Source organism: Podarcis pityusensis, assembly GCF_964106645.2.
Source record: "Podarcis pityusensis genome assembly, chromosome: 2".
NCBI classification, from domain to species: domain Eukaryota; kingdom Metazoa; phylum Chordata; class Lepidosauria; order Squamata; family Lacertidae; genus Podarcis; species Podarcis pityusensis.
The window spans coordinates 81,437,864-81,452,285 of record NC_138029.1 but is presented as its reverse complement, the minus strand read 5'-3'; positions in this window follow the sequence as shown (position 1 = coordinate 81,452,285).

Here is a 14,422-nt window from a genome sequence, read left to right as displayed (position 1 = left end):
TTTGAGGCTGCTGACTCAGGCCTAACTTTAACCCCAAAGATAGTCAGAAGCATTTAGCCACCTTTAGACATCAGTGTCAATTATGTAGGACAGGGGTCAGCAAACTTTTTCAGCAGGGGGCCGGTCCACTGTCCCTCAGACCTTGTGGGGGGCCGGATGATATTTTGGGGGGGAAATGAACAAATTCCTATGCCCCACAAATAACCCAGAGATGCATTTTAAATAAAAGCACACATTCCACTCATGTAAAAACACCAGGCAGGCTCCACAAATAACCCAGAGATGCATTTTAAATAAAAGGACACATTCTACTCATGTAAAAACACTCTGATTCCCAGACCGTCCGTGGGCCGGATTGAGAAGGCAATTGGGCCGGATCAGACCCCCGGGCCTTAGTTTGCCTACCTATGATGTAGGAAGTTTTCACCCATTCCATTGAGTCATTTACATGGCTGTGAATAACAGATACCATCAGGAGTTTTATTCATGTGTAACCTATGGAAAGAAATCCAGCTCAGATTTATGGCTTTTACCTTTCTTTTTAATTCAGTTTGGAGGAACGAAAGATCACTGTAGACATTTGTAACCCATGACAACTATATATTTTTATAACTATTTGCTTGTACAGGTTGAGTTGGGGGAAGCTTTTTGTAAGTCTGTTTGTATTTGAGATAAATATCACCAAGTGCAGACTTGGTGAACAATTGCTTTACTGTAGAGAATGGAAGCAAAGTGAGGGATAATGAAAAGATACTTTAGGGACAAAATGAGGAACATTAAAGGTGTTCTCATAGTGTAAATTATGAGTTGGGGTGGGGAGTGGGCTGTATGCCAAGACCATTCTAACTTCTGGATTCTCCTCACCCCTGGATCTAGCAAGGGTTAAATTATAAGCCAGGCTTGCTTCCTGGTGAGGCAATTGCCTGGGTGATGGGCCATTAAGGGGAACAAAGGAAAGGAGCTCTGTGTGCGATGACAAAAGCTGAGGAAAAATTGGGCTAACAAAGGAATTATTAATTTTGAGATATAAGTGCCCCTGTTATCTATTTGATTTAAACCATGGAACTTGGGGGAGCAAATTTTATTTACAGCTGACTCAACATTTTGTTTTTTGATATGGTTTTAATATTATGATAAATATATTGCTAACTTGAATTATACAAGAGTTCCAAGTCAATACAAATAGATCTGATTTTGCCATGTAAGAGTTGGAACCATTTGGATTTATAGCAGTCCTTAAGTAACTCAGAACAGACTTGAAGGTTGGCAATGCAAACAGCAATGCAACCAGTATTTTATACTGCTAGCCCACACCCAATAGTCCATCGTGTGTATACCTAGTTCTGCACACATCATCTCATAGTTGATTGAACTTGGGAGCCCCAGGATACGTCTCAAGAAACTTGACTGTATCTTATCATATACCGTATTTTTTGCTCTATAAGACTCACTTTTCCCTCCTAAAAAGTAAGGGGAAATGTGTGTGCGTCTTATGGAGCGAATGCAGGCAGCACAGCTATCCCAGAAGCCAGAACAGCAAGAGGGATTGCTGCTTTCCCTCTTGCTGTTCTGGCTTCTGAGATTCAGATTTTTTTTTTCTTGTTTTCCTCCTCCAAAAACTAGGTGCGTCTTGTGGTCTGGTGCGTCTTATAGAGCGAAAAATATGGTATCCTAAAGACACCACAGTTCCCAAAGCATTCCCATACCCACGGGGAAGGAGAGCAGCAGCACAGCATTTCCAGCAACAAAACTGCCCTCCTACTGAAGTAAATGCCCCCCTTCTATGCAAAAAGAACATGCAGAAAAATGGCAAATAAGTTCAGTGTGACTAGTGCAGTGATGCACAGTTGTAAAGTAGTAGATGCCCTTATAATAAAACTGCTGTTGTTTTATATACTGGTTTGTAGCTGACTGGAAATTATTGTTCTTTACAAGACCCTAGGAAAATACAGATTTAGCTTGCTCCTTCCACTCTAAAGAGATATAATCCAGTCATAAGAATATCCTGTTATTTTCATGCTGTTTTAGCTGATCGTGATCAACATACCAACAGCCAGTACTATAATAAATAAAGTGAGAACATTTTTTTTTTTTTTTGCTGGTTGTGTTTTTCTATTTGTGCCAAACTTTGATTTCCTAAATCTGGCTTTTTCATTGCCGCAGCAGTTGTCTAAAGCTCTTTGTCATGGTGATTCAGTAATGCTTTCCTGTTGTCATGGCGGCAGAGTTCTTTCTGGAGCCAGCAAGTTTGCAAAGCTTTCTTATTCATAGTTTGAGTGAAAAAACTGAAAGCAGCCATGATCTATTTCCAGTCCCTTGTTATTCCAATACCTAGTTTCAGATTCACTCTTCTTCTTTTTTATGAGCCTTCAAGGAAAACATGACAAAACCCTGCAAGCGTTTTCTTCTTCCTCTTGATAATCCTAGGTGGCAGTAATTATGGCTAAAGTTCCCAAACATTTCATTGCCCCCGAAAATATACTACTCCAGGAATGCCAAAGACTGTCTTAAAAAAAACTTTACAAAAACAAAACGAAAAACCCTCTTTTGAAGCGCTGGGAAGAAAGGCTATACTTTTCAAACAAGTTGCATTCCTTATCATTGTTCCGTGGCAGACACCCAATCAAAATGTTTGGTTTCTGAGTTCATACTTCGCTTTGGAAAATTTTGCCCACAAAATATGCTGGGTGAGTTATTCTTAACATGCCTATTTTGTTAGCCTAGGAGAGAAAGCAAGAACACCACCCCATAGGAAACATGAGACTACATGGACAGAACAAAGCTCCACATTGGATCAGCACTGGATGTCATTTTAAATAATTTCCCCCCTGAAAGTATTTCAGAGCAAAGAGCAAATGTTATGACCTTTCAAAACAAAGCATACAGATATTAATAGTCAGAACATTGATAAAAGAGGCCCATCTGCACTATGCATTTGAAGCAAGCTAATTTACACCATCATGGTTTTCCACCCCAAGAATCTGGAGAATTGTGGTCTTTTAAGGGTATGCTGAGAATTGTTAGGAGACTCTTGTCTTCCTTAAAAAGGTAAAGGGACCCCTGACCATTAGGTCCAGTCATGACCGACTCTGGGGTTGTGGTGCTCATCTCGCTTTATTGGCTGAGGGAGCCAACGTACAGCCTCTGGGTCATGTGGCCAGCATGACTAAGCCGCTTCTGGCGAACCAGAGCAGCGCACGGAAACGCCGTTTACCTTCCCGCCGGAGCAGTACCTATTTATCTACTTGCACTTTGATGTGCTTTCAAACTGCCAGGTTGGCAGGAGCAGGGGCCGAGCAACAGGAGCTCACCCCGTCACGGGGATTCGAACCACCGACCTTCTGATTGGCAAGTCCTAGGCTCTGTGGTTTAACCCACAGTGCCACCCGCATTCCCTTAGACAGCTACAATTCCCAGAGTGCTTTAATAATCAATCCCTCTTCACAGAGAAGACTAAGGAGACTGAGTGGTGATATGATGGCCATCTTCAAATATGGAAGATGGAGCAAGGTTGTTTTCTCCTGCTCTGGAGGGTAGGACCTGAACCAATGGCTTCAAGTTACAAGAAAGAAGATGCCAACTAAACATCAGAAAGAACTTTCTGACAGTACAGCATAAGACTCTTAATCCCAGGGTCATGGTTTTAAGCCTCGCGTTGGGCAAAATTGTGGTCCCTTCCAACTCTATACTTCTGTAAGAGCTATTTGACAATGGTGCAGAGTCTCTGGGAAGGTGGTGGTCTCCCTTCCTTGGAGGTTTTTAACAGAGGTTGGATGTCCATCTGCCAGGCATGCTTTAGCTGAGATTCCTGCATTGCAGGGGGTTTCCTATTCTATGATTCTGTGATCATGTAGGCCTGGTTTGAACATAAGCGTGAAGTGGAAAGTAAGCATGAAGCCTGGAAGGTCATTCATCCCATTACTACGTTCCTTTATCCACGTGCTTGTTAGTTCAAACCAGTCACATCCTAAATAGTGCACTGTGGTTTTATGTCAGTTTACCAGCCAGGATCTTCCAAGATCCTGGTTAGTAAGCCAACATTGTACTACAGTTGCCTAGCAAGCCTGAAATGTCACTTGGGTTGTAGTGTTAACCAGGACACAGGTTAGTCTGAGCACAGTCTCATTTCCCTACCCCCCATCCTGATAACTTTTCTCGTGGTTAAGCAGCCTGGAGTTAGAACTTGTTGCTATTTTGAGGTTCAGTGTCAATTCATGAAAGGACACCACTGAAACTCTGGCACTTCTGTGGTAAAGAGGTCAAAGTTTTGATACCGAGGTCAGAGGATGATACATGTATATTAATCACTAGATAACTTATCACTTGATAACTATCAGCTGAATGTATGTCCATTGAATACAGTGGTACCTCGGGTTAAGTACTTAATTCGTTCCGGAGGTCCATACTTTACTTGAAACTGTTCTTAACCTGAAGCACCACTTTAGCTAATGGGGCCTCCTGCTGCTGCCACGCCACCGGAGCACGATTTCTGTTCTCATCCTGAAGCAAAGTTCTTAACCTGAAGCACTATTTCTGGGTTAGCGGAGTCTGTAACCTGAAGCGTATGTAACCCGAAGTGTATGTAACCCGAGGTACCACTGTATTTTGTATTTGGACTGGCCCCAGGCAGCATGAAATGCTATCTGTAGTGACAGCTGATTCATACATGCAAGTCATCATTTCATGCTGTTGTCAACTAAAGATGAGCACATTTTATCTGAATCGGTCCTAAATAACCACACGTTAAGATTTGGATTTTTAATTACAGATGGTTGCCCTGAAAGAACATTCAGTGCAAATGCCATGGTTTCCATAATTGTAATGCTCCCTGTTTACACATGGCACATGAAAGTGGATTTGATACGGGCCATGGGTGAGTGGTTTTTGCATCATCCACATACAACTTTGCCCTCATCCAAGTGACAGCTCACATTCCACCTCTCCTTTTTATCAGATATACCCAAACCACTGCTAATGCAGCAAGGAAAAAGATCCAACATAAAACAGCATATTACATGACTGCAGACATACTGAAGTGCACTGTCTGAGCATAGTTAGTGTTTTAATGTGTGTAGTAATGTTTTGTGGGGTCCATTCTATCACCCTACCCTGTATTTCTGCTGGTAAGGCACTCCTTGGCAAGCTGTGGTGGGATCAGGTGCAACACGTGTGCACTAAAATATATTAACCAGGGCTTTTTTCAGCTAGAACTCACCAGAACTCGGTTCCGGCACCTCTCAGGTGGGCACCATTGCCATTATAAGAGAACAAGGGTTCATGGTGAGTTCTGGCACCTTTTTCTAGAAAAATAGCACTGATATTAACATTTTGGTTTGTGCTGGTCTAGTATGTGAGGAAACTTGTTATCTTTAAAATAACACACACAAAAAACCAACAACAGGCTGCACACATAGGTAAACAAACATCTCTATGTGTCCACAATAGACCTTAGGATTCTGGAACTCAAGGAGGATGGGCTACCAGTGGGAACAAGTGTGGCACACTTTTTTGTGGGGAGAAAATGTGTTAACCTGCAGTTTTGTTGAAGTATGGGGAATCACAAATCTATCTATCATTCATCTATATCTATCTATCTATCTATCTATCTATCTATCTATCTATCTATCTATCATCTATCTATATCTATCTATCTATATCTATCTATCTATCTATCTATCTATCTATCATCTATCTATCTATCATCTATCTATCTATCTATCTATCTATCTATCTATCTATCTATCTATCATCTATCTATCTGTCATCTATCTATCTGTCTATCTATCTATCATCTATCATCTATCTATCTATCTATCTATCTATCTATCTATCTATCTATCATCTATCATCTATCTATCTATCATCTATCATCTATCTATCTATCATCTATCTATCTATCTATCTATCTATCTATCTATCTATCTATCATCTATCCATCTGTCTGTCTATCATTTCTGTGCCCACAATGGACCTCAGGTTTTCAGAACTAAGTGTGAATGGGGAACACTGAGACAGAGTTCAATTGAAAGTGCTGTTGTGTGGACAAATGTGCACAAAAAGCACACATGGAGAAAGGGGATCTGTGTGCCCCTGGTGTGTACACAGCTGCTGTTGAACTGGCATTCAGGCAAAGTGCTTATGATCATGTTACAAACAAGAAAAGTTTTGTCTGCCTTGATGGAGGAGAAGGACAACACTGCCCTTAAGCAAATTCAAAAACACATCAGAAGAAGATCTATGTTATTCTGTAGTCAAAACAACAATGAGCATCCCTGGGCCAACAAGGCCATCCCTGGGCTTGTACCGTAGTATGAGTACCTTTTGCCCAAATGAGTGATCCATGCAACTGCCTTGCAGGCAACACTGTGATCTTCCATCCATTCAGGATTCCAGCTCCATCCCTCTCTATATCAGTGATTAACAAGGTGTATATACGACTTGTTGTTGCATGTCCAGCAAGAATCAGTTCTGAGGCCATCCCATGGATCTGTAAACCATTTAGAATTTTTACTGCAATCAAGCAGTACATAAATTTTGTTTAAGAAATCTGTTCGAGCAAAACCTTATGAAAGGATGAAGAGGCTTCGTTTTGATTTTCTATCTTCAGATCTCTGAAAAATCAACATTTGTTTTAGTGCTGAAACGGGGACACGTTCTTCAGAAGTCCTTGTCCTAAATATCACGAGTCAATGTTGCATTCAGAAGCTGATGGGAGAATCTGATGATTGGCATTGGCCTAGCATTTTTTTGAGGTGGAAGGAAGTGACAGCGTCTAGATCTCACTAACTTATTTTGAATTGGATGAGCTGCCCTCAGAGGCAATGCTGAATGCTCGCTGTGTCTCCCTCAGGATCCCTGCTGCTTGCAGCCTGTGAATTAAAAAAAGAGAAAACCACTTCCTGCCTCTTTAATTTTCTCCCTAACAAGCTAAAGTAAATGTGCTTGGCAGATTCCTGGGCAGATGTAGAATGAAAACGGGGTTGTTAGTTCCACCAAAAAAACTTAGACTCATGCAGACACTCCAAATATAAATATGAGCCATGTTCTCTCCCTCCTGCACCTGGCTACTGCAGCATCCCTGACTGCGCATGGAAACTGGGAACTGCCACATTGGGAATCGGACATGAAAAGCTTTTGTTGTTCTGAGGGTGGTAATCTGAATGCACGATGTGGCTGTGCATGAATGCCTGGGTGCTGCTGAGTACTAATCAATGCTGACATCACTTGCTTCAGTAACAGGATGCCCAGTAATGGTGCATTGGCCTCCTTTTTAAAATTCCACCCCATTCAGAAATCCCCTGTAAATAGCGCCGTTCAGATGGTCTGCAACCAATACTGAAGACGGAGAATTTCTGCAAATTGATGTAGTCCACTAATGGTGGCTCAGATCTAATTATACCCATGACCATGTGCAAACATTTCTGTCTACGTACCCTCAATTTCTTCTCTATTGTAAGTCACTCCTGAAAATCCCTTGACTTTTTGAAACAGGTGGACAAGTGTGTGTGGCCCTCCTTGTTGGACTACTGCTCCCATCATCCTTGGCCGTGGGCCATGCCGGCTGGGAGTGATGGTGGTTGGAGCCCAAGCATGGATGCTTTAGCTGAGATTCCTGCATTGCAGGGGGTTGGACTCGATGGCCCTCAGAATCCCTTCCAACTCTATAATTCTGTCAACATCCAGATGTCCACAGATTCCTGTACCCCCTGATCTAACATGTAGTTCTACCCTTAATGTTGTATCTGGATATATCTGTAGTACCTCCCCGCTGATGCAAGTTGAAGAATAGTATGATAAAATCAAAGGCAACCCAGTAGTAGGTCCAGGCTTGACTTAATTCATTTTTCCAAAGGCAACTTGTTCTATTTTAATACTGTACTGCCTTTTCTAAGCATAGGAGTGAAGCAGCATGATGAGGGGAACTCCACATATCATGCTTCTGGCAGAGCCTTTCCAGCCAGTTGTTTTAGCCACATTTTTAATGTGAAGACTACCGTTCAGTCTCCTCTAAATAGTCAACTCATAGGCTGTCTACACAGCAGCAAGATACTGTGCTTGATGTTGGGTGAATACTTATTTGTTGATGCTGTCCCATAGTTCCTGCAAAGGAGTATGTGGAAGTTCTGCTATTTCGTAACCTGTTGTGAATGCCAAATATTATACACGTCTGCAATATTTCATGCTGTTTTATACCAGCTTTTAAGCTGAGTCACTCTACCTGAACTTCATCTGTATAATTAGCACCGTGGTCTTTGAAACTCATTCAGTACCCTTACATAAATAATATTTGCGAGTGATTTGCATTGCAAAGCCCTGAACAACTTGAGGGCTAGGGGTAGTCAATGTGGTCCCCTCCAGATGTTTTTGAATTCCAATTCCTATCAGCCCCAGCCAATGTGGCTAATGGTCAGGATGATGGGAGGTGACACTGGCTATCACCTTGGCTATCACCTATTTAGAAGGGGAACAGTGCCGCTACATACTCAACTAACCTTCACGACTTGATCTAACCTTGGTCTTGTTACTGTACAGAAACTAGAATAGACTTTGGCTTGGATCCTGACTTGGCTTCCATTAGCAGGAGAGTCCCTCGAGAGGAGTGTCATTCACGCAATGCTCCAACCAGCAGAAAATGTAAGTAAGTTTAATTGAATCCCCCTACAGACTCTTGTGCCCACCCATGATCTGTTCCAAAAGAGTTGAGAGAGCCTCTAGACCAGTATGAGAGGTGATGCTGGGGACTTTAGGAGGAAGGGGAAATTAACAAAAAAACAAAAAAACTCCAACACTCCTAATTTGGAGGGCCACTTTGGCTTGATGCTTGAGGTTCCTCACTCCTGGTGTCCATTAATGATATTGTATAAATAAGACCACCTTCATAAAAGGGGCACATAGCCCTTGTCAACACTCAAAGGGGATGGGTCTGATGAAGAAGCAAGTGTAGCATGAGATTTCAGTCCTTTTCTCCTACGTGGATCTACCCCACGTCCATCGTTGGCCATCTACAAGCTTGAAACTAGGGTGAAGAAATGTTACTGTGGTCTGAACCAGCAGTGAGGCAACACTATTTCAAGCAGCCATAAGGGTAAGGTAAGGGAAAGGATCCCTGGATGGTTAAGTCCAGCCAAAGGCTACTATGGGGTGCGGCGCTCATCCCACTTTCAGGCCGAGGGAGCTGGTGTTTGTCCACAGACAGCTTTCTGGGCCATGTGGCCAGCATGACTAAACCGCTTCTGGCACAACGAAACACCGTGACGGAAACCAGAGCACACGGAAACACTGTTTACCTTCCTGCTGAAGTGGTACCTATTTATCTACTTGCACTGGTATGCTTTCAAACTGCTAGGTTGGCAGAAGCTCAGAGAAAGCAATGGGAGCTCACCCCATCAGGCAAATTTGAACTGCCAACCTTCCAACTGGCTCGGTCGTTTAGACCACAGCGCCACCCGCTACAGCTATATGATATCCTAGCTAACAAACATTTCCCCCCTGCAAATTACAGTTTTAAAAAGGATCACTCTAGGCTGAAGGGAAAGGGATTGTGTGTGTTGGACCAAAGATTTCATACTTACCACGCTAAAGCACCAGCCACCATCCCTATGAAATGTCTTCGTATTTCTCTATAAATGTATGCATTGTACGATACACACATGCCAATGGAACTGAAAATATGCATGAGCAAGATTGTGCATACTAAAGCATCTCAGCCACTCTCAGCAATAAGCTGCGCTGATAGTGGTGGTATTGTTGTTTTATGCTCCTACATACACTGAGTAAGGACTTGCACTGTCAATGCCCCTCACAGAAACCACAGTGAAAGCCTATACATAGCAATAATGACAACGAGAGACTGTCTCCTGCTAACACAACTCATTTGTCCTCATGAAATGTCTGGGAATACAAAGTGATCATTAAAACGCAAGTACATAAGACAACATTTTCCTTCCTTGGGGTGTTTATGAAAACTCGGGTGAAGCCGTTTAATATCCAGCTATTGGCAGCCTAATGAGACAGAGAAAGCACATTTTATTTCTCTGGGAAATGGCTCCCATTATTTAAACTTGACCACAAATCAATTTCCTAACCTATTTTTGTGGCAGCCTTCCTAGGAGCCTTCCTCTTCTCCGAGGCAGCTGAGTAAATGAGTTGTATGGCAACGGTCGCCATCTGAATTACAAATGAATGAAAAGGTGGCCTGATATTTAATGGGTCAGCTATATGGAGTTCCCATTAGCTTGAATGGGGATTGCAGGCACAGAATACAGCTGGCAAAAGGAAATAGCTTCCATTCAACACGCAGAAGTGTGTGGGATTACATTAAAGCAGCATTATGCTCACAATCTTTTAACAGTGGGATGGGGCAAATCTGTGGCCTTCTTGATGTTATGGGAATCCAGTTTCTATGAGCTCCAGCCATCGGTCAGGGGTGATGGGAGCTGGAGTCCAGCAGCAGCAGCTGGAGGAACACAGGTTCCCCACTTGACAGGAGCGAGCCAGCCATAAATCACACCATGCAAGTTGGAGTTAACTCTTTATTGGCAAAAGCACAATCTGCACAGACTTGGAGGACTGACAGGCCTAATGAGCACAGCCACTCATCCCTGGTAGGTCTTGCCCCCATGAAGCAGTTGCTGAGACTGAAGGTCCTTGCCTCCCCACAGCTACCTAAGTCCCCTCCTCTCCAGAGTTTCCCCCCAGCAACTGGAGACTGTGCCTCTGTGCAGCCAATCTCTCTTCTGCCCATTTCATGCCTCTTCTGGTTCTGGAAGACAAAGGGGGAGGGGTGCTTGTTGCAGCAGGAGGGGGGACATCCATGACTCCTCAAAAGTCTCACTCATCTCTGCCTCTTGGCCTCCCTCCACCTCTGCTACAGCTTTTGCCTCTGATTCTGGACTTATCTCTGCCACAGCCTCTTCCTGCTCACTACACATCTTCAGCTTCCAACACCTCCTTCTCCCAGTCTGCTCCCTCTGACCACTCATCATTGGCCCACCACCAATCCCCTGGCTCTGAGCCTTCTTCCCCTGGGGTTCCCCAGCTGGTCTCTCCCACCACTCATCTGCATCCAACCAGTCCATGACACCATTCCTGTTTTAGAAGTATCTCTTCTGAGTAAGGTGAGAAGTCTAGTGGCTACATACAGGGACTTGGGGGGGGGAGGGTAAGAGGACCTTTGGGCCATACTCTCCAACAACTTGTTAATGCAGGAACACATCTGTGCTATATCCTTCTGGCAATAAGACAGTCCCCAAAGAGTGGCACTAAATCATCGGCATCATCTAATACAACCCTAACATTTGTATAGCAAATGTTTGAACCAATGTTCAAAGCATTTCACCTGCATTATCTAGGTGTAATCTTTACAACACCCTGTAAAGTAAGTCGGTATTGTCATCCTTCACATTGAAGGTGGGATAACCGAGGAAGAGAGAGAGAGAGAGAGAGAGGTTTGCTTAAGTTTGCACAGTGAACTCATGGCAAATACACTAACCCATTATGGTGCACCAGGATTGCTGCTTCGTTACCTGACAGAAATTCTGTGCTTTCCAGAACTGTATGGCCTCATTAGGTGCATCTTTTTTCTGATGGAGGGATGGTGACACACACTCACTTATGTATCCTCCTCACACACAAGGCCCGTAATTTGCTTAAATCCCATCAACGCCATTCCAGTTATCTGCGTCATACATTCATTCACCCCCACTCCGTCTTAGAGATGGCCCTTGTCCTTCCCAGTTACAATTTATGCTCCTGCCAATCTACCTATTCCTGTTTCCATGTTCAGAGGCAGCAATGCTTCTAAATACCAGTTGCTGGAAACTGCAGGAGGGGAGAGAGCCCTTGTGCTTGGATTCTGCTTGTGGGTTTCCCACAGGCATCTGGTTGGCCACTGTGAGAACAGGATGCTGGACTACGTGGGCCAATGGCTTGATCCCACAGGCTCTTCTTATGCTCCCTACGCTTTGTCCCTGTTTAGCTATGATTCCACAGCCTCTCGCTCTACCTTTTTAAAAAACCACAGCCCTCAGTTAAACATAGCGTTGTATTGCTCTTCCCACCTGAGGGCACACTTAGACAGCCACTCTCTGGGTTTTCTTCTTCTTCTTCTTCTCTTCCTGCCCACCATCCTCTTAGACAGACTGCACCTTTTGCTTTAAAAAGATCAATCTGAACAGTACTGGAATGCTTTAAATATACCCTTCTGGCTGTTCTTTGTACAGTGGAATCCACTGCCGGTGCTGGATCACATTTACAGCGCCATTGAGTGTTTTAAGGTTTTTGGATGTACCCCACCTCCGGTGAAACTTATTGTGGTGGCCTGCTGGCTGGACAATGAAACCAAAGCCATTCTTTCCTTCAGGTGGCCTTGACACTAAGTAGACGGTAGGTGGAAGAGAGCTGCAGGCCTACATTTCTTCCCTTCCCTGTGATCCTCAGTTCTCTTCCAGTGAAGGAAGCATTCCTGGGTTTATTGGCTGACCTCTCCTCCAAACGCAGTATATAATGCGAGACTGAAAGTGACTGCTCTCTGGCTCCTTAGTAGCAGCAGATGTAGGTGGGCTGGACCAGCAGCCTGGAAATGAATAATTTCAACTTCAGATTTTATTGCCAGCCCAGCAGAAATGGATACCTGAGGGCACACTTAGACAGCCACTCCGTGTGTTTTCTCCCTCTTCTTCTTCTGTTGTTCCTTAGCATGAGGCAGGAAGCATGGAGGAGAATATACCACTTTCACTTCATTTGAAAATGAAAGAGCAGATTGTGCTAGCATAGGGCTGGAGCTGTTCCTGGCTGATCCAGCTGTGGGGCATGGGCAGCAGTTCATTTCTAGATAAAGAGTACAATGGCTGCTGATGTGCTGCCAAAAAAAAAGGGGTAATGTATAATAAAAAGAGGGCAAAAGAGGACACTGGTTTGCATATGATTTACATATGCTGATTTGCATGTGTTCGTGCAAATTTAGAAATCATTACTATGGGTTGCACCCAGTCGCAATAAGGTGGTTGCAGAATGACTTCCAGTCGTGCAACAGAACTTCCCTTCCTTCTCCTCCTCTGTGTCCTCCTCAAATCCATAAAGGAGGTTTAGGTGAAGTGCTGGAGTGGATGGGGAGAGGTAAGAGAAGGTCGAGTGGAATAACTTCATTGGCTACACCCCTAAAGTGTAAACAGAAAAACAATGCAGTGGCAGAGACTGAGGCCTATGCTAAGGGGCAACTTCAAGGCACATGCTCTCTTTTCTTAGGGTTCTTTATCTTTCAACCAGATTTGGACCATGCAGCCCTTCATACAGAAGATTCCTTGAAATAGAAGGTGGGCCTCTGTGAAGTAAACAGATGGTTACCCTAATAAAGTGACATTGGCTCTCATAGGTCTGACCCCAAAATACCACCACAAGCCCTGATAGGTGTGAGATGTCTCCTTAATCTCTTATGCAGGGGAAGCTCAGTTTTCAAACGTAATCCATTCCAGAAGACTGTTCAACTTCCGAAACGTTCGAAAACCGAAGCACAAAGGCCTGCCAGCAAATTCATTTGAGAAAATTGAAAAACACGCAGCGGACTTCCGAGGCACGCTCGAAAACGGAAGCATTTACTTCCAGGTTTTCAGTGTTCGGCTTCCGAAACGTTTGTCAGCGGAGACGTTCAAGAACTGAGGTTCCACTGTACATGAGGAAGTGCAGGCTTGCACTTACTTACAGCCATTTGATGAATACATAACACTTACCTCACATGTTCCGGGGCTGAGCACAAATGAAGCCCAGTGTGTGGGCTGCCAGCCTGCCATGAACAGAAGGGCGTGTGGGAACCAGCAGAAGACCAGCCCTCCCATGCAACCGTATTGCAGCATTTGGAAGAAAGGAAATGCATTTTCAGTTCCTTCCAAAAATGTCACCTGGCATTCATATTATCAGAGAAGAAATGAACTAGAAATATGAAGAAATTCGAAACAGCACCACAAGCCTTCCAGATAAGGCAATCTTCAATCTACTATTTCATCATAGTTTGTTCATTATTGCTGTGAATCTAGTATTGCCGGAGGCAGGAGGAAGTCCGCAGTAACAATAATAAAACAGGCAATATATAGAAGCAATAGCACTGAACCAGGCTTGTTACTCCATTTAAAAGTAATTGAGTAGGGATTATAAAGCCATATGTCTGGCTCCCAAGGGAAGTCTGCAAAGAAATCTGTGTGGACAAACTAGGCAGTTTCAAAGGTTCCAGGACAATGAATCTATACAATGTTGTGCAAAGGGACTTTTTGGTGACAGCGCCTTTGCGATATCATGGAATTTTCAGGGGGGGGGGGGCAGAATCGGCTTTGTGAGGCCATCAGAGTTAGAATGTTACTGACATTCCATTTCTGTGAGTTGAAGTGAAAGGTTAGAGGAAACAATTTCTGGACTGAGTTTTTGTCAACAG